Source organism: Aquarana catesbeiana, linkage group LG07 (assembly GCF_042186555.1).
Source record: "Aquarana catesbeiana isolate 2022-GZ linkage group LG07, ASM4218655v1, whole genome shotgun sequence".
NCBI classification, from domain to species: Eukaryota; Metazoa; Chordata; class Amphibia; order Anura; family Ranidae; genus Aquarana; species Aquarana catesbeiana.
In genome coordinates, this window is record NC_133330.1 from 269,917,968 (window position 1) to 269,945,938 (window position 27,971).

The window sequence follows — 27,971 nt, forward strand, 5'->3', positions numbered from 1 at the left end:
GGGCCCGAAGCGCCGGCGAGGGACCTGAGAAGAATCCAGGCTGCTCCTTGCAAAACCACTGCACAGAGCAGGTAAGTATAATGTATTTGTTCTTTTTAAAGTAAAAAAAAACAGACTATAGTATCGCTTTAATTTTTTGTCACATTTTTGCGAACCAACTCGCTGGCTACTGACCAGATACTGTGACCAAGAGCTGTAGTGTGCTCGGAGTGCGCCATCAGCACACAACCTCGGGTCACCGTACTTCTGCTGCTACATGTATGCATTACCAGGTAAGACCTTAAAGTGATTGTAAACCCTCAACTTCTAAAACAATTCAATTTAAAATAGTAATGAAAGATTTGTGTATCGATATAAAAAACGTTATGACCCCCCCTTTTTGTTATAGATGATCACATACCCTCTGTTCTCAGCTGCATAAGAGCTGGTTGAGGAGAAAAAGCAGCACACTGATCTTCCCAGTAAAAAGGCTTTGCAAAGGGGCATGTCAGGACAAGTCTGATCATTGGATGATAGCACACAGAGTTCCCAGGATTTCTAGAGAGCTGACCACACTGTGATCACCTGCTTAGTGTGGTCGGTTTTTAATAGGAAAGCAAATGGACTGGCAGGAGCACCAGGCATTTCCCACAAAGGAAGCAATACAAAGAGGAAGGCATACTTTTTCATACAAATACATGGTACAGCAGGCACATATCAGAAATATGAAATGTTGGGTTTACATATGCTTTAAATCAGCTGCTGAAAGTGCTTTAAAAATTGAGTGCTTCATTTTATTTTAACCACTTAATGCCAGATGACGTACTGGTACATCGCCCAACTTCGAGTGGTTTTATTGGGATGATGCCTACAGCTGCAGGCCTCATACCAGTATTGTTGTTTTTTTTTTTTTTTTTTTTTTTTCAGACGGCGATTCTGTATTTATAAAAGCAATCTTAGTGGCTAAATATTGCATTGCTTTTACAAGTGGTGGGAGAGGGTCTCCTACCATCTTCCACTGCTTTCCCAGGCATACCCATCCCACTGGGGAACCTGGAATTGCAGCCAGCCCCAATTATCGCTATGGTCTAAGAAACTAGTATTTTGCCACTTCCGGTTTCGCCGGTTATAAACAAACCATTAGCGCTTTGGAAAAGGCATCGGATCATACAGATCTTTGTATGGTTTAAGGCTTGATTCACACCTATGCATGTTGCTTTTGAGCGTTTTTGGAGTTTTTTTTTTTTTTTGTGTCATGCTTGCCATGTTTTTGAGCAGCGTTTTTGCGGCGTTTTGCATTTTTTTTTTTCAAAAACGCTGCAAAAACGGTGCACATGCGTTTTTGATACTGGTCCATTGAATTGTATTACATGCAAAACGCTGCATTTTGCATGAAAAAAAGTCCCTGACCCTTTCCAAAAAGGCATTGATGTGAACATGTTCCATAGGAACCCATGTTAAAAAAATTCCCATGCATTTCTGCAAAATGCATCAAAAACGCGCTAGTGTGAATGGAGCCTTAAGGGCAGAAGAGACCTCTAATAGACCCCAGATGTCTCAGTAAAGAGGACCTGTCATTGCCTATTGCTATCATAAGGGATATTTACATTACAAGTGGTAAAAAAAGGTACAGTGTAAAAATAAAACAAAAGAGATAATATATATTTTTTTAAACCGCGTCCCCCCCCCCCCCCCAAAAGGGGAACTCCTGCATCAGTCCCAGGTTGGTATGGAAAACGGTGATCACACCACACATGAGATATCACTGCGAACGTCAGATTGAGGCCAGTAATTTTAACACCAGACCCCCTGTTTAAACCTAAAGTGGTGACTTGTAAAGGCTTTTAAAGCGTCACCTATAGATAATATAATGTACATAGTTTGTCGCTGTTTCAGGGGCATGCACAATTTTAAAGTGTAACCTGTTTCTTATCTATTTACTCAGTGTAACATTATCCTTTATATTTACCCAAACAATAGGGTATTATGTTGTATTCTTGTGTGTTAAAATTCACTAAAGTGTATTTTTCCAAAACACCCACCATTTTACTCTTTAGGACCTCTGCTTTAAAAAATATATAATTTTGGGGGTTCTAAGTCATTTTCTAGTAAAAAAAAAATGCTGATTTATTTATTTATTGTCAGAATAAGCCTGGTCTTTAGGTTGTTAAATAGACTCCTATAAAAAGGAATAAAAGACAGTAAGAGGAGATGCTCCCTGTAAATGATAACCATCTATCCTAACCCCAATGGGACCTGTTGCAATATATAATAAAAAGGTCTCCTTTTTCTGTGGTGGGGTGCTGGTGGGGATAATTTGCAGTTTGACGTAATGATTTTTCTAACATGTTTTAAAATGTCTATACAAGGAAAGCAAAGCCTTCCCTTAAAAAACAAAAAAAAAAAACTCCAGCATAATTCTGACATAATTGGCTGTCAGATCTGTAAAATGTATTCTCCCAATTCATGTAATTGCAGCAGTTTTTTCATTTTATTGCAGTTTGGAAAAATGAGAAAAAATAGTTGCCACTGACAAATATTTTTCATGAATTTAGCAGATAATCGACGTTATTTTTCTAAAACAACTTTTTTTTTCTGTATAAGAAATAGATGTGTGGTGAGAAAATTGGGTTGTTTTCGAGCTGAATTTTCTATCTCCGGGTCAAATGAACAGAAATCATACTAATTTAGTGATCTGTGCATGTAGAGCGTGGCGGGGGAAAGGTGTGGCTTAAGAGAGGCATTGTGTTAGGCAGGCAATTGATATCATTATATATGTATGTGTGTGTGTGTGTGTGTGTGTAGATATATCTATGTATCGAGATAGAGAGAGAGAGATATATATATATATATATATATATATATATATATATAAATATACACATATATATATATATATATATATATATATATATATATATATATATATATATATATATATATATATATATATATATATATATATATATATATATATATATATATATATACATACATACATACATACATAACACACAATTGATCTGAGATGCCGGCAGTGATATTATGTAAAAGCTTGAGGTCCCACAGGACTGGATATTGATTTGAGGTGATGGCTTTTATGCATAGTGTAAAGACCTACTTCTCGATCGCTGGCTTTGTGTGAAATAACCTTATGGGATGCCGGTTTCCAGGAATGTTTGTTTATCCGTGTGTAAAGAGTTCTATAGACGTCATCATTGAAGATGGGTCCTGAAGAAAATCTCTCGTGTGGATCTGTTATCAGTGAGTAAATATGATAGAGGAACTTGCTTATTCATTTAGAGAAATTGATCAGCTGGTGGAGTATCCTATATTTCTATCCGTGTAAAATTATACAGTTACTAAAAGACATATATGTTTCATACTAAGAAGCATATTGAACACAAAGCATTTTTTTTTTTTTATATTTTGACACAATGTTTTACAATATTATTTTCGGATTAGAAAAGAAGGAATTATTTGCGTTTAATTAAATTAACAGAAAAGACGCCTCTCTCACCAACAGGTCAATATTTTGGATCTTCTGGGTGAAACCAATAAGGCCTCATGCACACTGAGCGTTTGCTCAGCTCCTCTGAACACCTTTTCTCCTGGCAGGACAAAAGCTGCCTAAAAAAAAGGCAGTATAAGCAATATATTGCACATGGTTAATGCATTCTATTGGCCAGAATATTCATTTATTCTGGCCATTAGAATGCATTAACGCTCAAATTTCCATAAACGCACGTGCAGTTTATATTTTGCTCAAACGTTCCTCTCCTAAACACGCTGGTGATTTTTTTTTTTTTTTTTTCTGCTTCTAAACACTCCTCCTCTAATATGCCTGTAAACGCCTATGTTTACAAGGACACATAGGCTGACATGGTGGGGTGTTTAAAGGCAGAAAAAAACCCCCACCCCCAAAGGCCTCTAAGGCTCGGTTCACAACCATACTTTTTTTTTTAGTGCTTTTTCCTTTTCGCAGAAACGCAGTACAGTTCATTTAACAAGGTTTCCTATGGGACACGTTCACATCTATGCTTTTTTTTTCAGCTGCTGTGTTTTTGGAAAGGGTCGGGGACTTTTTTAAACGCAAAACAGTACTTTTTTTGGTTCAATAGACTTCAATGGAGAAGCTGCAGAAAAGCATGTAGTGCGTTTTTGCCGTAAATTTACTAGAAATTTGTGTTTTTTAATCCGTCCAACAACAAAGTGGCCCCAAGAAAAGCATAAAAAACACAAATCGCGGCAACATCACATGTCCAAAAATGCAGAAAGCACTGCAAAAAGCTCTGTAGAATGCATCAATCGAGACCTGCATAGATGTGAATCGAGCCTTAAAGCAGTGTTTTTTTTTTTTTTTTTTTTATGCCCAGTGTACATGAGGCCTTAACGATGATTACTGATGAGTTTCAGTGGGGTTCTGGGCTTTTCACATTGTTCTTTTGTTTGTATTCATTAAAAGTAATTGTGTTACCCAGAATCCTAATTGAGAATGAACGCGGTTTTATTGGGATCAATCAAATACCAGATGCTCATGCTTACAGTGTGATCCTGTGTGAGGCTCGGCTCGTCTGGTGGCTAGTGAGAGCGACGTTAGCCTCATGATATTCCTCGCAGGGAGACCGTTTCCTCTCCTCTTTATTTAAATATAAAGCGTGTCTACTACGCTTGGTTGACGTAAGGGACTAAGGCCCCTTTCACACGGGCGGATAGAATTCAGCTTTTAGCTGCGGATAAATCAAGTTATCTACAGCAGCTAAACTCTGACAATGCTTTCCTATGGCCCCGTTCACACACTGCATTTAGCAATGGTCTTGTTACATGGGGTTTGCAGCTATCTGCACGTAACTGCAGGTAATTGCAGTGTACTATTTCACCTGCAGATAGCCGCGGCAATAAGGAAATAAAAACGGGAAGCACATCAGAAATGGCAAGAATTTTCCAATGCATGTAAACGCAGCCGCATATAAATGCAGCTAATTGCAATGTACAACTGCAAGTGAACGCTATGCCAGGATTCTCTAAATTTCAAAATAACAAAACGTGCTTTTAACAGCGACAGAACAGCCGCCCGTGTGAAAGGGGCTTAATAGTCAGTAGTAGGTAATTTGTTTTGTTTTTCCCATTTTTAAAACCTTTGTGTATGAAATAGAGCACGCAGACCTCCTTTTTCATGATTTGTTTGCATGTTGGGCTGTGGAAGTGTAAAAAAAAAAAAGTGACATTAAAGCAGAATTAAAAACTCTCAATCAACATTAATGATTTTAAATCCTTCTGCTGCTAGCATTAATAAATAGGAAGGTATATTCTCTTTACACTTTGTTTTTCTTTGTTTTTTATGCATTTCTTCAGTTGCTTCCTGGTTTCTGGTTTAGGACAAAATGATGTCGTACATTCTAGGAGTTTTCATGGGCATTTTATTCTCTTATCTGGAGAATAGGAGGAGGGACTTTCTCAGCTAAGCAGCCTCCTGCCTGCGCTAAGGGCAGATGGATTCCAAGAAATAAATGCTACATGAATTCTCTGACCTTATTAAAGTGGAGTTCCACCCACATCTTGAAGTCCTTACTATCCAGCAGTAATGGGTGCAGTAATTGGTGTTTGTTGTTGGTATCCATGGGGATCAGCAGGGACGCTGGTGGGCACATATACAATTTTTATTGCTTTTTAGTTATCAATACTTAATGGTAATGTTTTGATGCAGCTGCAGTCATGTTTTTTTAAATGCCCTGCTAGTCTTCTTCCATTGAATTCCACTTCTATGTCTCTGCTGTGTTCCACCGTCCAGTGGTTGTTATGGTGATCGGTACACACCTTCTCCCATTGGTCAGACAGGTCTGCTGATTAGGTTTATAAAGCGGGTGGCTTGCGTCATGCCGTCGCCGCTGATGAAGTCCCGCCCCTTAGGGACGTAACACGTACGGAAACCACGTGACCTTGATTGTGACGTCACCCGCGTCCTACACACTGATCCTCGTGGATGCACTTTGCTACTGTTTGCCATTCATCCTTAGCACTGGGGTACAGTGCGTGATTTGAGTTGATAATGAGTACCATGTGAAATTGCCAATCACCGGCATCTCATCCAATACCAGTGTGGAATCTTGCTGATTTACTACCCTTAAAGGGAACTGCGGTTTTGACCTGACTGATTTACTCAGGGGTCCATTTGGTCAGGTGAGCGGCCATTTCTCTTGGTGGTGGAGGTTGTCACATAAGTCACCTTTTTTTTGATTGTCATATCACTTATCCCACTGGATATTCGCTGGTGTTTTTTCGATCAACTAAAGATTATTTTATGAAGAAGAACATGGGCTGTTCTTGTGCTTGATTTTTGATTTGATTTTATTAATTTTAGTTTTGTTTTATCTGTTTGCGCTGTACTGCCTTTTTTTTTTTTGACATTTTGGGGATTTGATAATTTGACCCTCAGTGTTTTAGCTGCTGTATTAGGTTATATGTTGCGCTGGTTGAGTCTTCTTACACTTAGTAATTACAAATTGGCATATCGTGGTTTTTTTTTTTTTTTTTTTTTCTGGATCACTTACTTTAGTAATTCTTTATTCTATTCCCACTTCCTCCTTCACGGCTGTGCTTGTCATTTCCGGCTTCGCAATGTCTCCTGGGAGATGCGTGTCATCAATCGCAGGAGACAACCGATTATCTTCGTAGCCATAGCAATGGGGCGGGCATTTCCTCCATCGCAGCCTGTTATGGCAACAAGATAATCTTCCTGCGCTACGGCCTGTGTATGCTGCGCACGCGTGAGATCGGGAGGTGCAATGTTGTGCCAAAAGAAAAAAAGTGTCGATAATGGCTGCCGAAAATACCAGCGATTTTTGGTGTGATTATTACCTCGATTTTACCTTGCTTATGGTCTCATTCATAGGTCATTTGACTCAAAAAATGCATCAAAAATGCAACAGAGGTGCATTTTTGATGTGCTGTTGTGTTTTCAACGCATTTCAATGGGGAGGTGCGTTTGCCAATTATGCTTCAAAAATGCACCAAGCAGGATTTTTAACACCTTAAAAGATAATGGCTGACAATAAATTCATATTCAAAAGTCAAATATAATGCAGTTATTTATAAAAGTATATATATTTTTTAAAACCGTCAATTTCAGTTACGGCTTCGGCCAAATGCATCCTGAATTTTTGGTTTCGACACACAAATTTTAATTTCAGTGCATTATCGATCACAGATGGTACCGCCCCACTTTGCAGGCGCGTGATTGCACGTCAGTGGCGGCGTGTTCTCGGGAACACTGCTAGTCACCGACGCTGGTAAACAGCCATTGGCCGGCGGCAGTTTACCACATGAGCCGCTGTGATCCTTTCACAGCCGATCAGGTTCTCCTCCTCACACACCGATCGTGTGTGTGAGAAGGAGATTTCGGTAACATCTCTTTACCGCTTATAGTGTACACCAACACACACTGATTGCCCCCCCCCCCAATAAAGAGGACCTGTCACCACCCATCAAAGTAACCGAGTACCTGTCACCAGGCCATCAGAGTACCCATCTGCAGCCCATGCCTCATAGAATATACGTTGGGCAGTTTGCTTTCCAAAATGGGGTCATTTTGTGGGTAATTCCACTGTCTTGGTGCTCAAGGACCTTCAGAAGTGTGATAGGTAGGAATGAAATGAGATGTGTAATTTATGCTCCTAGAACGCCTGAAGGTACTACTTCAATGTTGGGCCTCTGTATGTGGGCAGGCTGTGTAAAAGTCTCACACGTGATATCGCCATACTCAGGAGGAGTAGCAGAATGTGTTCTAGGGTGCAGTTTATACATGCTATGTGTTAGAAATGTCTTATATATATATATATATATATATATATATTTTTTTTTTTTTTTTACACATTTTCCAAAAACTTCTGGAAACAAATGAACCATTCAAAAGACTCATTATGCCTCATAGATTATATGTTGGGTTGTTTGCTTTCCAAAATGGGGTCATTTTGTGGGCAATTCCATTGTCCTGGTGCTCCAGGGCCTTCAAAAGTGTAATAGGTGGTTGAGAAAGGAGATGTGTCATTTATGCTCGTAGAATGCTTGAAGGTGCTACTTCATTGTTGGGCCTTTATATGTGGCCAGGCTGTGTGAAAGTCTCACATGTAGTATCGCCATACTCGGGAAGAGTAGCAGAATGTATTTTGGGGTGTCATTTGTTGTATGCATATGCTATGTGTGAGAAATAACCGGATAATATGACAATCTTCATTTTGCAAAGAATTGTGGTAAAAAAATAACCACTTAAAAAAAACTCACCATGCTACTTACTTAATACCTTGGAATATCTACTTTCTAAAAAGGGGTCATTTGGGGGGTATTTGTACTTTTCTGACTTGTTAGTGTCTCAAGAAATGAGATACACCTGATTTACTGAAGGCCTGATTAGATGTGATTAATTTTCAGCAATTGGCACCATAGTTTGTAGACTCTCTAACTTTTACAATGACCACATAATATACACTAATTTGGGTTATTTTTACCAAAGAAAATTACTAATTTGCAAAATTTTATGACAGAAACAAAGAAAAAGGCATTTTTTTTCACAAAATGTACGGCCTTTTTTTATTTATAGCAGAAAAAGTAAACCCCTAGTGATTAAATTCCACCAAAAGAAAGCTCTATGTGTGTGGAAAAAAAAGGACGCAAATTTCATATGGGTACAGTGTTGCATGACCGAGTAATTGTCACTCAAAGTGTGAGAGTGCTGAAAATTGGTCTGGGCAGGAAGGGGGTGTAAGTGCCCTGTATTGAGGTGGTTAAGGACAGAGGAAGAAAACCTTTATGTATCATAGAATAATGCTCTGTGTTTTGATAGAAGAACAGTCCTACGGAGCATGACGGCACTGGTTCTTCAGTTCACGTTTCATGCGACCCGGGTTTGGCTTTTACAATATACTTTTGTGAGACTGTAGTCTGCTCCAATGTAGTAGAGGTCACGTTTCCCATGATGGTAGCTACTGTAGCCCATGCGACTGAAGAAAAATCAATAGAAAAGACTAAGTTCAAACAATGTGTAATAATTTATTGGGAAAAAAAAGAGACAGATTCAGCGATTTGATGTGTAGAGATGCATCTGAAATCCTTGTGTTGCTTGAATCCCTTCCTGTCAAGCTCTTCCCATTATAGAAAGATGTTCAGCCTTCTATGCTCGGTGGGGTTGTGTGTTCAATCCACGATTGAAACATATGACCTTGAGGAGGTCATTTACTTGTCATGAAATGTAGTCTGCCTATTGCAGGCCATTCTGTTCCTCCGATTGCATGTAAGGCTCTACTTTAATGTGATTGTAAAATTCTCAGTATTTATACCATGCTGTGCAAAGCCAGTTATCTTTACTAAATAGATTGTGATTGATTTATATAGGTGCCAGCAGTTCCCATGTATCTTTAGATCATAGAAAGCAAAATAAACAAACGTACAAAGGACTTTTCAGTATTTGGTATTACGTGATATTCCTACCTGGGCTTAAGCCGTATCATTTACTGTATTCCCTATGAATGGCTTGATGACAAAAAAACGCATAAAACCACCTTTAATCCTTTGATCCTGTGATCAACACAATTATTCCAATGCACAGCGTTAACCGTACTAAATGGATTTTATATGTAATACTTTTTTTTTTTATTTTTAGTTTTTTTTTCTACATATGCAAACGTGTTCTAGAGAAAGAATGTTTGATGATTTGTATGGCCGTTTTCCTTCTAAAATAAAGTCTGTTTTATGTTTAGATTGTGTTGTGTATAAAATATAATTGTGGTGTTTTGTTAATTTTTTTTTTTTTTTTTTTTTACATTCTGAAAAGGTTTTAATTTTTTGTTTAATTTTTTTTATATGAGAAAAGGTTTTTAATTTCTCATTGTACTATAAAACCCAGTTTTGGACTTGGCTGTCTGTTGTATAAGCAGCAAATCATTCACATTGTCTTGGAAGAAATGTCAGTCTTGCTGCGGAGGTCTTTGTTATTTCACCAAAGCGGTTCAGTTGCTAGTCGTTTTAATCATTTTTGTTTCTGTGCTGTTCTCTGTCAGCCCGGAGCAGCTCCATGCCGTGTGATAGCAGGAAGGAAATGACAGGTTAATTTGTAGGGCTGATCCGAGAACATATGTGTTCTTCAAATCCTGTAAAAGAAGAAAAAGGAGCAAGGCTGACAGAATATCAATTGATTCTCATTCAGAGAAAGACGATGCACAGATCTTACAGTAGAGTACAGTGGGTGTAAAAAAAAGAAAAAAAAAAAAAAACCCTCTCACTTTTAGTTAGAAGCAGATTAGTAATGGTGCGTTTTTTTATTAAATTGACTTCTTAGGTCATTATAGTTAAATAGTTACATAGTTAGTCAGGTTGAAAAAAGACACAAGTCCATCCAGTTCAACCTTAAAAACAATAAATAAATAAAATAAAAAATATTGTACAATCCAATATACCCTATTCTATACCCACAGTTGATCCAGAGGAAGGCAAAAAACCCCAGCAGAGCATGCTCCAATTTGCTACAGCAAATGTGCTTCTTCATGGTAGTTTTATGCCACAGTCAGGGTCGGTTCACACTGGGGCGATTTGGGATCCGACTTGTACGCCCTCAAGTCGCCCCAAGTCGCTCCAGAAATAGTTTCAATGGGAGTTAACGCTAGCGTCTTAATAGACACTACTGAAGTCGCTCCGACTTCAGAGCGTACTCCCTGTATTACTTTGATCCGACTTTGATCCGACTTCAGCCCATTGACTATCATTGAAGTCGGATCAAAGTCGGATCGCCGTCTCGCATGATCCGACTTCGGCATGCGACTTGTGCTCAAATGATCTTGAGGGGGAACTCCGCGCCAAATTTTAAATAAAAATCCGGCATGGGATCCCCCTCCAAGAGCATGCCAGGCCCTTGGGTCTGGTATGGATCTTGAGGGGAACCCCCTACGCCGAAAAAACGGCGTGGGGGGTCCCCCAATCCATACCAGACCCTTATCCGAGCACGCAGCCCGGCCGGACAGGAATGGGGGTGGGGGACGAGCGGGCGCCCCACCCCCATCCTGAACCGTACCAGGCCGCATGCCCTCAACATGGGGGGGTTGGTGCCTTGGGGGAGGGGGGCGCGCTGCGGCCCCCCCACCCCAAAGCACCTTGTCCCCATGTTGATGCGGACAAGGGCCTCTTCCCGACAACCCTGGCCGTTGGTTGTCGGGGTCTGCGGGCGGAGGGCTTATCGGAATCCGGGAGCCCCCTTTAATAAGGGGGCCCCCAGATCCTGGCCCCCCACCCTATGTGAATGAGTATGGGGTACATCGTACCCCTACCCATTCACCTAGGGAAAAAGTGTCAATTTAAAAAAAAAACTACACAGATTTTTAAAGTATTTTATTAGACAGCTCCGGGGGTCTTCTTCCGACTTCGGGGGTCTCTCCGGTTCTTCTCCGCGCTCTCCGGGTCTTCTGCCGGGCTCCTCCGCTCTCTTCTGCTCTTTTGCCGCTCTTTTGCTAAAGCGGAGGAGCCCGGTCTTCAATCTTCTGCCCTCTTCTTTTCTTCTGATGTTGACACGACGCTCTCTCCGGCTAGAATGCTCTCTGTGCGCTCTGCTCTGACTTATATAGGCGGTGACCCCGCCCCCTTATGCCGTCACAGTCCCTGGGCATGCTGGGACTATGACGACATAAGAGGGCGTGGTCATCGGGTGATGACCACGCCCCCTAAAACGTCACAGTCCCAGCATGCCCAGGGACTGTGATGGCATAAGGGGGCGGGGTCACCGCCTATATAAGTCAGAGCAGAGCGCACAGAGAGCATTCTAGCCGGAGAGAGCGTCGTGTCAACATCAGAAGAAAAGAAGAGGGCAGAAGATTGAAGACCGGGCTCCTCCGCTTTAGCAAAAGAGTGGCAAAAGAGCAGAAGAGAGCGGAGGAGCCCGGCAGAAGACCCGGAGAGCGCGGAGAAGAACCGGAGAGACCCCCGAAGTCGGAAGAAGACCCCCGGAGCTGTCTAATAAAATATTTTAAAAATCTATGTAGTTTTTTTTTAAATTGACACTTTTTCCCTAGGTGAATGGGTAGGGGTACGATGTACCCCATACTCATTCACATAGGGTGGGGGGCCAGGATCTGGGGGCCCCCTTATTAAAGGGGGCTCCCGGATTCCGATAAGCCCTCCGCCCGCAGACCCCGACAACCAACGGCCAGGGTTGTCGGGAAGAGGCCCTTGTCCTCATCAACATGGGGACAAGGTGCTTTGGAGGGGGGGGCCGCAACGCGCCCCCTCTCCCAAGGCACTAACCCCCCATGTTGAGGGCATGCGGCCTGGTACGGTTCAGGAGGGGGGGGGGGGGGGGGGGCGCTCGCTCGTCCCCACCCCCATTCCTGTCCGGCCGGGCTGCGTGCTCGGATAAGGGTCTGGTATGGATTGGGGGGGACCCCCACGCCGTTTTTTCGGCGTAGGGGGTTCCCCCTCAAGGTCCATACCAGACCCAAGGGCCTGGTATGCTCCTGGAGGGGGAACCCATGCCGGTTTTTTATTTAAAATTTGGCGCAGAGTTCCCCCGATTCATACCAAACACAGTGGCGGGGATCCAAGTCGGATCCCCGTTCATTGAAAGTCGGACACATGTTGCAGGGCAAAGTCGGATCCACAAGTCGTGTTGAAGTCACGTTGAAGTGGCGTTGCAAAGTCGTGTTGCCCCAGTGTGAACCGAGCCTCAAGCTCCACTTTATAAACCACTTGTTTTAAAAGGCTCACTGAAAAAAATCTTATTAAAGCGTTAGTAAACCGCTGCAGAATAAAAAAAAAACAAAAAATAAAATAAAACACATGTAAGACAATTGCATAATGTGCTATTATGCATGAAATTCCAAAAAGGGGTAATTTGGGCAGAATTTGTACTGTCCTGGCATTTTCGGGCCATTAGTACATCAGGATTGATCAATTTTCATATATATATATATATATATATATATATATATATATATATATATATATATATATATATATATATATATATACACTATAAGGGCGGCACAGTGGTGTAGTGGGTAGCACTCTCGCCTAGCAGTAAGAAAGGTCGCTGGTTCGAATCCCAACCACGACACTACCTGCCTGGAGTTTGCATGTTCTCCCTGTGTCTGCGTGGGTTTCCACCGGGTACTCCGGTTTCCTCCCACACTCCAAAGACATGCTGGTAGGTTAATTGGATCCTGTCTAAATTGGCCCTAGTATGTATGAATGTGAGTTAGGGACCTTAGATTGTAAGCTCCTTGAGGGTGTAGGGACTGATGTGAATGTACAATGTATATGTAAAGTGCTGCGTAAATTGACGGCGCTATATAAGTACCTTAAATAAGTAAAATAAATGAAATACTTACCTTAGAATGAAGCCCTTCTAGTGGTGTTCCATCACTGATCAGAGGGCTGACATCTTGCACCGGCCTTTCTTTCAGGTTCGTGGGCTCCGGCGCTATGAGTTGCCTGAGCTGCGATGACATCACTCCCGTGCATGCGCGGGAGCCCTCGGTTCTGTCAAGGTCTGGCATACCGTGCCAGTGACATCAGAGGCTGCATGCAGGGTGAATATCTCCCAAGGCCCCTTTCACAATGCTGCGACTTCCATGCGATTTTGCTACGATTTCAGGGAATGCCTGTGTAAACTTGGTCTATGGACCTCAACTTGCATGAAAGTCAGACCAAAGTTGTACAGGGACTACTTTGAAGTCGGTGTAACTTGAAGTTGCACAGATATGAATGGCACTCATTGGAAATCACGAGGCACAACTTGTCATGCGACTTTGCAGTCCCAAGTCGCATGACAAGTTGCACGAGTGTGAAAGGGGCCTCAATGGTGCTTTACTACCGCTTTAAATTTTGTGCTTACTCTTAAAATGGACCTCGCATGAGAAGACTTTCTTCTGGCAATGCTCGCAGCATCCTGGGAAAGTTTAGGAGCCCAATTCATACGGGAGGTTGCTCCTGTGTAGTGCTGAAATTCATTTCCCTAAGATTTGGGCTATTTAACACTCCCTGGGTCATTTGACAAGGCCTCCTGGCATTGCATTCTTCTGCTCAAAGCCAAAATGTAAAGATGCGCTTCTTCTTCTTTCTTCTTTCTTCTTTTCTTTCTTCTTTCTTCTTTCTTCTCCAAGGTCTGCTGCAACTTTCCAGCCTGGCTCTTCTTAGGCTGCTTTCACACTGGGGCGGTAGGGGGCGTCGGCTTTACCGCTGTATTCGGCCGCTAGCGGTGCGGTGTTAACCCCCCGCTGGCGGACGAAAAAGGGTTAAAAACGCTGATTTCAATGGGCAGGAGCGGTGAATACACCGCTCCTTCCCCGCTCCAAAGATGCGGCTGGCAGGAGTTTTTTTCTTCTCCTGTCAGCGCCCTCGGGCTTTCACGCTGAACAAACAGCAGCGGCTGTTTTGGGTCAGTTTGCAGGTGGTATTTTTAGCGCAATAAGGCCTGCAAACCACCATACTGTGAAAGGGGTCTTACTGATTCAGTGGTTTTAGTATGTTGAAGCATTGACCAGGAACACGTATGCAGATCAGGAGTTTACATAGTAGGTGAGGTTGAAAAAAGACACAAGGCCATCAAGTCCAACCTATGTATTACATTGTATATCCCTGTATGTTGTGGTCGTTCAGGTGCTTATCTAATAATTTTTTGAAACTATCGATGCTCCCATCTGAGACCACCGCCTGTGGAAGGGAATTCCACATCCTGGCCGCTCTTACATTAAAGAACCCTCTATGAAGTTTAAGGTTGAACCTCTTTTCTTCTAATTTTAATGAGTGGTCACATGTCTTGTTAAACTCCCTTCCGCGAAAAAAGTTTTATCCCTGTTGTGGGATCATTAGTACCGTATTTATAAATTGATATCATATCCCCTCTCATGTGTCTCTTCTCCAGAGAGAATAAGTTCAGTGCTCACAACCTTTCCTCATAACTAATATCCTCCAGACCCTTTAACCCTTTCATGACTAAGCCTATTTTTGAAATTTGGTGTTTACAAGTTAAAATCCATATTATTTTGCTAGAAAATTACTTAGAACCCCCAAACATTATATATATTTTTTTAGTAGAGAATAAAATGGAGATTGTTGCAATATTTTATATCACACTGTATTTGTGCAGCGCTGTTTTAAACGTAAATTTTTGGAAAAGGGACACTTCCATGAATTTAAAAAAATCCAAACAGTAAAGTTTCCCCAATTTTTTTGTATAATGTGAAAGATGATGTTACGCCGAGTAAATAGATACCAAACATGTCACGCTTTATAATTGCACGCACTCATGGAATGCCGACAAACTATGGTAGCTATGAATTTCCATAGGCGACGCTTTAAATTTTTTTTACGGTTACCAGGTTAGAGTTACAGAGGAGGTCTAGGGCTAGAATTATTGCTCTCGCTCTGACGATCGCGGCGATACTTCACATGTGTGATTTGAACACCGTTTACAAATGCGGGCGCGACTTCCGTATGCGTTTTCTTCGCTGCGCGAGCTCGCTGGGACGGGGGCGCTTTAAAAATTATTATTTTTTTTTATTTATTTTATTTCTTTTTAGACTTATAAATTGTGTTTTAAAAAAAAATGTTTTTTTTTTTTTTACTTTTATTGCTGTCACAAGGAATGTAAGCATCCCTTGTGACAGTAATAGGTGGTGACAGGTACTCTTTATGGAGGGATCGGGGGTCTAAAAGACCCCCGATCCCTCCTCTGCACTTTAAAGTATTCCGATCGCCGAAAACGTCGATTCTGAATGCTGTGTATTTTTTTAAAATTCGGCACCATTGGCAGCCGAGTAAACGGGAAGTGACATCACTTCCGCGTTTACATTGAGAAGGCTGGAACGAAGCCGCCCACGGCTTTGCTCCAGCCCGCCCACAGCCGCCGGAGGCGGCCGATTGGACACCGGGCCTCCCGATCGCACGGGAGGCCCGGTAAGAGCGGTGGGAGGCGGCGGGAGCGGGGGATGTCCCCTCCCGCTCCTCCGGTATAACAGCCGAGCGGCTTTTAGCCGCATCAGTTGTTATATACGGGTAGCCGTTCGCCCGCTCAAAACAACGGTACCGGGTTGATGCCTGCAGCTGCGGGCATCATTCCGGTATAACCCCGGAAAGCCGAGTACGCACATATGTGTACGGTCAGCGGGAAGGTGATTTATTAGCTTAGTTGCCCTTCTCTGTACTCGCTCCATTTCCAGTACATCCTTCCTGAGGACTGGTGCCCAAAACTGGACAGCATACTCTAGGTGCGGCCGGACCAGAGTCTTGTAGAGTGGGAGAATTATCGTTTTATCTCTGGAGTTAATCCCCTTTTTAACCGCTTGCCGACTGCTGCACACAGATGTACGTCGGCAGAATGGCACAGGCAAATGGACGTACAGGTACGTCCCTTTAATTTTGCCGCCTTTCGGGCCCCCGCCACGGGAGCGTGCCCGGGAACCCTGTTCTCCGGCGATTGCTGTGTGGAGAGGTAGAACGGGGAAGTGCCTATGTATGCATGGCATTTCCCCGTTCTGCCTTATGTAATGACAGATCTACTGCTCCCTTTGATCGGGAGCAGTGATCGCTGTCATGTCCGAGGTAGCCCCTTCCCCCCCACAGTTAGAATCACTCCCTAGGACACATTTAACCCCTTCATCACCCCCTAGTGGTTAACCCCTTCCCTGCCAGTGTCATTTACACAGTAATCAGTGCATTTTTTATAGCACTGATCGCTGTATAAATGACAATGGTCTCAAAATAGTATCAAAAGTGTCTGATGTGTCTGCCATAATGTCGCAGTCACGATAAAAATCGCAGATCACTGCCATTACTAATAAAAAAAAATTAATTATAAAAATGCCACAAAACTATCCCCTATTTTGTAGAAGCTATAATTTTTGCGCAAACCAATCAATATATGTTTATTGCAATTTTTACCAAAAATATGTAGAATACATATCTGCCTAAACTGAGGAAAAAAATTGTTTTTTTAATATATATTTTTGAAGGATATTTATTATAGCAAAAATGTAAAAAATATTGCTCTTTTTTTTCAAAATTGTCGCTCTTTTTTTGTTTATAGCGCAAAAAATAAAAACCGCAGAGGCGATCAAATACCACCAAAAGAAGGCTCTATTTGTGGGGAAAAAAAGGGCTTCAATTTTGTTTAGGTACAACGTCGCACGACCACGCAATTGTCAGTTAAAGCGACGCAGTGCTGAATCCCAAAGAATAGCCCTGTCTTTCAGCAGCCAAATCTTCGGGGGCTGAAGTGGTTAATGCATGCCAACATTCTGTTTGCTTTATTAGCAGCAGCTTGGCATTGCATGCCATTGCTGAGCCTATCATCTACTAGGACCCCCAGGTCCTTTTACATCCTAGATTCCCCCAGAGGTTCTCCCCCCAGTGTATAGATTGCATTCATATTTTTGCCACCCAAATGCATTATTTAAAATTTGTTTACATTGAACCTCATTTGCCATGTGGTCGCCCACCCCATTAATTTGTTCAGATCTTTTTGCAAGGTTTCCACATCCTGCGGAGAAGTTATTGCCCTGCTTAGCTTAGTATCATCCGCAAATACAGAGATTGAACTGTTTATCCCATCCACCAGGTCGTTTATGAACAAATTAAATAGGATTGGTCCCAGCACAGAACCCTGGGGAACCCCACTACCCACCCCTGACCATTCCGAGTATTCCCCATTTATCACCACCCTCTGAACTCGCCCTTGTAGCCAGTTTTTAATCCATGTACTCACCCTATGGTCCATGCCAACGGACCTTATTTTGTACAGTAAACGTTTATAGGGAACTGTATCAAACGCTTTTGCAAAATCCAGATACACCACGTCTACGGGCCTTCCTTTATCTAGATGGCAACTCACCTCCTCATAGAAGGTTAATAGATTGGTTTGGCAAGAATGATTCTTCATGAATCCATGCTGATTACTGCTAATGATACCGTTCTCATTACTACAGGTGAGTGGCTGTTTATTAAAAGTCAGCAGTTTCAGTTTTTGTAGCTGATTACTTTTAATCTTCACTTAGGAGACTGGAGCTCCTCTTTAAATAATTTACTGGGGAATTTTTATTTGAATAAGCTGATAGTGTTTAAGTTTAAAAACGCCGAGCATGTAAGGCCTCCTTCACACAAGGGTGAAGGCTGCATACACCGGATTCCAGCAGAAAGAGTCAGTGGATTCTTACGGCTGGAATGACAGGTGCGTGCATATAGCGTTGGCTGCTCAGACTGTACAAAGTATTGACAGATAACAGTCGTTGCTGTTCACGGCTAGCCCCACACTCCAAGTGGTCGCCTGCGGTTAGGGACAAGTGACCAAGCCTGAATCAATCTGCCTGTGTCCAGGCTCAGACACCTGTCCTGAATGGCAGGTACCAGCTTGGAACGTGGTTACATGCAAACAGCACCTTCTGCTGTCAGCTTGTCAAAACTTTGTACAGGCTGAGCGAATGCCGCTATCGACACGCACATGGCAATCATTCCAGCCGCAAAAGTAGTCTGATTCTTGTGGCAGGAATCTGTTGTTTGCGGCTAAACCCCCATGTGAAGGTGGCCTAATACTTTCAGTGCGAATTTGATACATTACAAAAAAGCCTAGATTTGACATCCAAAATCACATTGTGTTCAATGATGGTCGTTCACATCCTATGCGTTGTGATTGCAATGTGAATGCGATACGGCAACAAAGAGGGTCCTGTATGAGTTTACTGCGTTGCAGTGCAATTTTCCTTTTCATAGGCATCAATGGAAACTGACATGAAATTGCATCTTGTGTTCAGATGTGTGCGAATACTGCTTTTTTTTTTTTCTGTATAGATGTTTACATATTTCACCCCTCACAGAAATCACAGCTGTGCCCAATATCATCCAAAAATCTATTAAACTCACATTAAAATTGCACTGAACCCCAGCAAAAACCTGCATGAGAATCGCACCCATTCGCATCTCATAAGTGTGAACAGAGTCTGTTTTGTTGCAGCAAAAATACGCAGGATTCATCATCGTTTTCTGAACACTATGGGAAGAATTTTTCTTTTGATCTCTTTTGCTGTAATCTGATTGTACAGTCTGATAAATGACCAAAAAATAATTGAACACAAATCTAGAACTGCGTATGCTTACATGGGTCAAATAATGATTCAATTAGTTTGCTATTTTTAGATTTCTGTTGATCGTATAAATTGGCCAAGCATAGGACAATCTCCACTTTCAATAATTAGTTAATGCTAATAGTGTACACTTAGTAGCTATAATAGTTAGAATTTAGTACATGTACACAGCTGCAGAACACCAAAATGGGTGGTGATAGTAGAGATCTGCTGAGCTGTGCAAATGATTCTTTCCTGTGTCAGTTTTTCCAGTATGAAAAAAATTATAAATAGAAAGATATCTGCTTGGAAAACCACAAAAAAATGGGGCTATTGTAAAAAATGCGTGGGTTTTTTATTTTTTTTTTATGCATTGAGAGTCCATTCAGAATGAAAGCACTGCCTAAGCACAACATGCCTAAACGCAGCAACCTTCACCACATAAAATGCATGCAATGACAAGTGTAAAGGTGTGAATGGGCCCTAGAAGTATGCTGGAAACTGTATTGCCACACTAGACAAAAGATGTGCCTGTTTATGGCTTGTGTAATGGTTATAATACCCAGTCTGCAGGCTGTTGCATGTTGCAAATGATCTTGACTTGATGTATGACAGTTTGACTGTATAGGAAAGCAATGGCAAAGTACCAGATCTCTATATGTTATACCTTCAGCTGATCAGGCCGAAAGTGTGTAGCTAGTTTTTGGCTCTCTCGGTGCAATGTTAAAGCAATTTTAAAATCCACAATGGTCCCCCAGGAGGTTTATGCACTACATATTAGCACATTATGGCAGACTAACCTGTCAAACCAGTCCTCCAGCGCTGCGCTGTCACCACTCCAGTTGGGCTCGGGCATGTCCATCTTTGCCCAATCTTTCTTCCTGTGTCCCCTGGTATGTGGATGGGCCCTCTGTGTCTTCACATACAATGTAGAACTGCTGGTTCTGCATTGTAGGTGACATCAGACAGCTAGTTCCAGTCAAGCAGCGAAGAGGAGAGGCTTCAGAAGGACTGGTGGTGTGAGAGAAGGAATAAGATCTTTCATCGTATTTCAGAGATTAGAAAGCTGGCAGAAGACAAACTCGCTGCCGCCAGAGGGAAAAATGTTTTTTTTCTCTAAACTTTGGGAGGACTTCCTCCCTCCATGGTGCTTGCCAAAGTCAGTGGGGGCTCATTTTAAAGCATCTTTATTGCTGCATTTTCAATGCATTCCCCCCCCCCCCCTCTTCACACCAGATGCAGTCCAGTAGTAATTTTTTTCTTTTCCCCCCTGTCACTGCCTATTACTGTCAGAAGGGATGTTCACTTTTATTGCTGTCACCAGGAATGTAATCACATATTTTTTATTTATTTATTTTTTTAAAGGGACAGTGTAAAAATAAAAAAATAAATTAAATAGGAAAAAAAATTAAACATTTAAGCCCCCCACCCCTCCGTGCTCCCGCGCAGAAGTGAACGCATGAGTAAGTTGCACTAGCAAAGGTAAACAGTGTTCAAACCACACATGTGAGGTATCACCATGATCGTTAGTGCGAGAGCAATAATTCTAGCCCTAGACCACCTCTGTAATGCTAAACTGGTAACCATTAAACATTTTTAAAATGTAGCGTATGGAGATTTTTAAGTGCTTTAGTTTGACGCATAGTTTGTTGGGCCTCTCTATGTGGCCAGGCTGTGAAAAAGTCTCACACGTGGTATCTCCATACTCAGGAGTAGCAGAATGTATTTTGGGGTGTAATTGGAAGTCTGCCTATGCTGTGTGTGAGAAATGACTTGTTATGACAATTTTGTGAACAAAACAAAAAAATAAATAAAATAATTTCTTCATTTTCCCAAGAATTGTGGACAAAATTACAACTTCAAAAAACTCACCATGCCTCTTACAAAATACATTGGACTGTCTACTTTCCATAAATGGGTCATTGGAGGGGTATTTATACTGTCCTGACATTTCAGGGCCTCGAGAAATGAGATAGGCCGTTAGTACATCAGGTGTCATCAATTTTTAATGATTTGCACCTAACTTGTACTCTAACTTTCACACAAACCAAATAATTAAATATATATATATATATATATATATATATATATATATATATATATATATATATATATATATATATATATATATATATTGTCAATTGCCTGCCTAACACAATGCCTCTCTTAAGCCACACCTTTCCCCTGCCACGCTATACATGCACAGATCACTAATTAGTATGATTTCTGTTCATTTGCCCCGGAGATAGAAAATTCAGCTCGATCTGACGTTTGCAGTGATATCTCATGTGTGGTGTGATCACCGTTTTCCATACCAACCTGGGACTGATGCATGAGTTCCCCTTTGGGGGGGGGGGGGGGTGTATGCGGTTTAAAAAGAAATATATTATCTCTTTTGTTTTATTTTTACACTGTACCTTTTTTTTTTTTTTTTTACCACTTGTAATGTAAATATCCCTTATGATAGCAATAGGCAATGACAGGTCCTCTTTACTGAGACATCTGGGGTCTATTAGAGGTCTCTTCTGCCATACAAAGATCTGTATGATCCGATGCCTTTTCCAAAACGCTAATGGTTTGTTTACAACCGGCGAAACCGGAAGTGACAAAAATACTAGTTTCTTAGACCATAGCGATAATTGGGGCTGGCTGCAATTCCAGGTTCCCCAGTGGGATGGGTATGCCTGGGAAAGCAGTGGAAGATGGTAGGAGACCCTCTCCCACCACTTGTAAAAGCAATGCAATATTTAGCCACTAAGATAGCCTTTATAAAACACAGAATCGCCGTCTGAAAAAAAAAAAAAAAAAACAACAATACCGGTAAGAGTCCTACAGCTGCAGGCATCATCCCAATAAAACCACTCGAAGTTGGGCGATGTACCAGTACGTCATCTGGCATTAAGTGGTTAAAATGAAATGAAGCACTCAATTTTTAAAGCACTTTCAGCAGCTGATTTAAAGCATATGTAAACCCAACATTTCATATTTCTGATATGTGCCTGCTGTACCATGTACTTGTATGAAAAAGTATGCCTTCCTCTTTGTATTGCTTCCTTTGTGGGAAATGCCTGGTGCTCCTGCCAGTCCATTTGCTTTCCTATTAAAAACCGACCACACTAAGCAGGTGATCACATTTTTTTTTTTTTTACCAAAGATGTGGCAGTATAAATTTTAGCCCAAATGTATGCACAAAAATTACTTATTTGCAAAATTTTATAATGGAAACAAAAAAGTGTGGGTTTTTTTTTTTTTTTTTTTTACTCGCAAAAATTAAAAAACCCAGTGGTGATTTAATACCACCAAAAAAAAAGCTCTATTTGTGAGAACAAAATTGATAAAAAAAAATGATTAGGTACAGTGTTGCACAGGGTGGATTAAAATCAAAGATTTAAAAAAAAATCTGTTTATTTTTGGATTTAAATTAGGGCTGGGGAACAAAATCGATTTAAATCATGAATCGAGTTGAGAGGTCAAATCGATTCAAAATTTAAGCAAATCAATTTTTTTGTATTTTTTTTTTTTTTTTTTTCACCGTGCCGGGCCTGAAGAGCTGCGGGCAAGGAGTTTTTAGGTGAGACCGCGGCTTCGGCCTAGTCCGCGGCTACGGCAGGACGCCGCGAACTAGGCCGAAGCCGCGGCCTCGCCTAAAAGCTCATGCCCGCAGCGCCTCAGGACCGGCGTGGTTTCCAAAGGGAAAAAAAAAAAAACTCGATTCGAATCGTGAATCGAGTTTTTTTTTTAAGAGAATCGAAGATTTTCGAAAATCTCCCAGCCCTAATTTAAATCAGATTTTTTTTGATTTATAACAAATTTATTTTCATAGGTATTTTTACTCCAAAAGCATCTTATCTAAAGATAGTTTTCTATTTAAGATACATTAATAATTTAGTTTATTCAGCATGAAATGGAGCTTAGTTATGTAGCATGAGGCTGTATAGTCTGCAATATTTTTTTTTTTTTTTTTGGTAAACCCATTCAATGAATCCAAGCTCTGCAAGCTGAGATAACAACATGCACTGCATTGATGTATTCACACAATTTCAAAGTAACTATGGGATAAAACAAAGTTTAGGAATATTCCTTTATCTCATTGTTTTGCAAATCTATGTACACTACAAACTGTATGATTGAATCAGTTCTGATATCGCTGATTTACTAACCACACAGCTTATTATTCTAAATGGGGAAACCTTCATATTGTTTGCAAATATTAAAGATTCTAATTACCAGCCAGAATGAGTCTATACATTTAAAGAGCACCTGTCATTTCAGATCCATCATGGAAGTGCCTGTTAGCGGGCATCCACTCACCTGCTGCCGCCACGTCCCTCACCTTGTTGTGTCACTGCCCCATCACCAGCCGTCCCATTAAAGAAAATGGGACTGTTGGTGAGTCAACAGCGGGTCATAGAAGGAGCCACTGCGGGACAGAGATGACAGTTGCTCTTTAAAATTATGATTTAAATCAAGCCTTTTTACTGGTGATTTAAATCAAATCCACCCTGGTGTTGCACGACTGAGTAATTGTCATTCAAAGTGATTGCACTGAAAGCTAAAAATTGGTCTGGGCAAGAAGGGGTATAAGTGCCCAGCATTGATGTGGTTAAAGCATCACCTGTTGGGTATCCATTTACTCAGCGTTGCATCATCTTTCACACTGTACAAAAATATTGGGCTAACTTTACTGTTTTGTATTTTTTTAATTCATGAAAGTGTATTTCTTCCAAAAAAGTTGCATGTGACATAAAATATTGCAACGACGGCCATTTTATTCTCCAGGGTCTCTTTCAAAAAATATATATAATGTTTGGGGGTTCTAAGTAATTTTATAGCAAAAACATACTAATTTAAACTTGTAAGCAACAAGTGTCAGAAAAAGGCTTAGACTGCAAGGGGTTAACATTGCTCCATGCACCAGAATCCCTCACCAGGACAGTGTTTCAGTGCTGTGCAGAATACTGCGCTGGTACCACATACTGCGCTGGTACCACATACTGCGCTGGTACGTGTGCATTCTTAACATTTTGCACAAGGCCAATGCAGGAGGACTGCACTGTTTTAAAAATGGTGTAAGAGTTGCAAATAGCAATAACGCCATGTGTAAGAACTTGTTCAGCCATGTATCGTTATAAAAAATAATTGAGGGGTCATTTTACATTGGGTTTTGTCTATTGTATACAATTTGGATCTGGTTATTATATTCATCCAGCTATTTAGATCAGCCTAGAATTAGTACGGTCTGATGTGCAGAAAGCACATGCATTAAAAAGTATCACTTCTTTATCAACATAAACTATTTAGATGAAGGAAAAAACAGACTTTCATTGATGCTTTTGGATGGATTTTTGCAGTGCTAACTTAGAATACAGCAGTGTGAAGATTAGGTTTCGGAAGCAGGGAATTCCCAAGTCCTTTTTTAAAATTTTTTTTTTTTTTTCTTTATGCAGCATAAATTTCGTTTTTATTTCACTCTTCAGTCTGTGTACGTTCCGTGTGCACACCACTGATTCTGCTTGTAGTTCACATAGTTACACAGTTACATAGTAGGTGAGGTTGAAAAAAGACACAAGTCCATCAAGTCCAACCTATGTGTGTGATTATGTGTCAGTATTACATTACATATCCCTGTATATTGCGGTCATTCAGGTGATTATCTAATAGTTTCTTGAAGCTATCAATGCTCCCCGCTGAGACCACCGCCTGTGGAAGGGAATTCCACATCCTTGCCGCTTTTACAGTAAAGAACCCTCTACGTAGTTTAAGGTTAAACCTCTTTTCTTCTAATTGTAATGAGTGGCCACGAGTCTTATTAAACTCTCTTCTGCGAAAAAGTTTTATCCCTATTGTGGGGTCACCAGTACAGTATTTGTAAATTGAAATCATATCCCCTCTCAAGCGTCTCTTCTCCAGAGAGAATAAGTTCAGCGCTCGCAACCTTTCCTCATAACTAAGATCCTCCAGACCCTTTATTAGCTTTGTTGCCCTTCTTTGTACTCGCTCCATTTCCAGTACGTCCCTCCTGAGGACTGGTGCCCAGAACTGGACAGCATACTCCAGGTGCAGCCAGACCAGAGTCTTGTAGAGCGGGAGAATTATCGTTTTATCTCTGCAGTTGATCCCCCTTTTAATGCATGCCAATATTCTGTTTGCTTTATTAGCAGCAGCTTGGCATTGCATGCCATTGCTGAGCCTATCATCCACTAGGACCCCCAGGTCCTTTTCCATCCTAGATTCCCCCAGAGGTTCTCCCCCCAGTGTATAGATTGCATTCATATTTTTGCCACCCAAATGCATTATTTTACATTTTTCTACATTGAACCTCATTTGCCATGTAGTCGCCCACCCCATTAATTTGTTCAGGTCTTTTTGCAAGATTTCCACATCCTGCGGAGAAGTTATTGCCCTGCTTAGCTTAGTATCGTCTGCAAATACAGAGATTGAACTCTTTATCCCATCCTCCAGATCGTTTATGAACAAATTAAATAGGATTGGTCCCAGCACAGAACCCTGGGGAACCCCACTACCCACCCCTGACCATTCTGAGTACTCCCCATTTATCACCACCCTCTGAACACGCCCTTGTAGCCAGTTTTCAATCCATGTACTCACCCTATGGTCAATGCCAACGCACCTTATTTTGTACAGTAAACGTTTATGGGGAACTGTGTCAAATGCTTTTGCAAAATCCAGATACACCACGTCTACGGGCCTTCCTTTATCTAGATGGCAACTCACCTCCTCATAGAAGGTTAATAGATTGGTTTGGCAAGAACGATTCTTCATGAATCCATGCTGATTACTGCTAATGATATCGTTCTTATTACTAAAATCTTGTATATAGTCCCTTATCATCCCCTCCAAGAGTTTACATACTATTGATGTTAGGCTAACTGGTCTGTAATTCCCAGGGATGTTTTTTGGGCCCTTTATTCACTGTTGTACTCTGTACTTTTATTTAAGCCCTGGTTCACATTGGTACGATTTGACGTGCAATTTGACATGTCAAATTGGCGGCAATTGCCGGCAATGGCACCGTCCTAACCGGTGCGATGCTGCATTTGCATTCGGGATTGACATGCGGGAGTGAAATCATGCGGCTTTATTCCCACAGCTCAGTGTGTACCTTGGCTAAATCAGATATTTATTTTGTTTGATTTTTTTTAATTAAATCTATCTAAAGATGGTTTTCTATTTAAGATACATTAACCACTTCAGCCCCGGAAGGATTTACCCCCTTAATGACAAGGCCATTTTTTGCAATACGGCACTGCGACGATTTAACTGACAATTGCGTGGTTGTGCGACGTTGTACCCAACAAAATGTATGTTTTCTTTTCCCCCACAAATAGAGCTTTCTTTTGGTGGTATTTGATCACCTCTGCGGTTTTTATTTTTTGCGCTATAAACAAAAAGACAATTTTGAAAAAAAAAACAAAAAACATTTGACTTTCCGCGCAGTCCGGCCACCCTGCCCCAGCATATGTGCAGTCCGGAAGTGGTTATTAATTTAGATTATTCAGCATGAAATGGAACTTATTTATGTAGCACGAGGCTGTACATTCTGCAATATTTTAATTTTTGGTAAACTCATTCAATGAATGCAAGCTGAGATAACATGAACTGCATTGATGTATTCACACAATTTCACAGTACCCATGAGATAAAACAAAGTTCAGGAATATTCCTTTATCCCATCGTTTTGCACATCTATGTACACTACAAATTGTATGATTGAATCGGTTCTGATATCGCTGTTTTACTAACCTGACAGCTTATTATTCTAAATGGAAAACCTTCATTTTGTTTGCAAATATTAAAGATTCTAACTACCAGCTAGAATGAGTCCTTACATTTAAAGAGCACCTGTCATTTCAGATCCATGGCCAGACAGCTTACATACAGAGTCTGCAAGAACCCTGCATTGCCCCCACGATCTGCTGATATTGGGTGCAATGCTTTCCAGGCTCCAAATAGGAAAAAAAATGCACATTTTTTTTACCTGCAAAGCAGTGACTGCATTCTAGCAGGTATGCTGTCACTGTTTGTCAGTGTCTTTGTATTTAGGCAGCCATGGGTGTCTACAATAGCCAACCATCCATAAATGTTGCAATTTTTAGGAAGATGACTTTTGTAACAACTCTCTAAGTGTTCTGGAATTCTGTATCGCTGTCTTGTACGGCTTTGCCTCAATGCATGGTTAAAATCTTCAATAAAAATGTATCAAAATGAAATACACTTGCCAACTTGAGATTCCTCTATCCATGCATTTTAGCATAGATGGGAGAATAAAATGATTAGCTTGCATTTAGGCAGCAGGCTGTGCAAAAAAAAAAAAAAAAAGTACACTTCTTCATCCCTAAGCTGTTCCCACAAAGTTGGATGGGATGTCATTATGTCAAAGTTAATATGTGTGTAAAGGCAGGTGTCCCAATACTTTTGGTGATATAGTGTATGTTGGACATATCTGGGATCCTGAGATTATAATTTTTATCCTGTAGTTCTGTTTTTTTCCTGTGTGTTTTTTTTATAGTTCTGTAAATCTTTCTAACATGAAAAGTAAAGCGGAGGCCCACCCTAAAATAAAAAATTACAATAACATTCTCAATAAAAATATAAAAAAAATTTAAGAAAATTTTTTTTTTTTTTACTTATCAGAAACCCCTGTTGCTAGGCAGTCTTCCTAATTTGCCTCTTCCTTTTCCGAGGCACTTCCTCCTCTTCGGCGAGCTGCCCCGTTGTCTTCTGGGACATGTGTGTCCCCCAGAAAACAGGGCCATTCACAAAGCGAGGCGCAATTTGCACATGCGCAGTAGGAAACGGGCAGCGAAACCGCAAGGCTCCACTGCCTGTTTCCCTTCGATAAGATGGCGGCGCCGGCACCCGATCTGATGGACGGATCGG

General features: G+C 41.2%; 1 protein-coding gene across 1 annotated transcript in view; it reads left to right on the top strand.

Annotated features, from left to right (window-relative positions):
* The window catches only part of XPR1 (xenotropic and polytropic retrovirus receptor 1), a gene marked incomplete at its 5' end in the record, with an annotated part of 243,198 nt that overhangs the window by 16,016 nt on the left and 199,211 nt on the right, over positions 1 to 27,971 (top strand).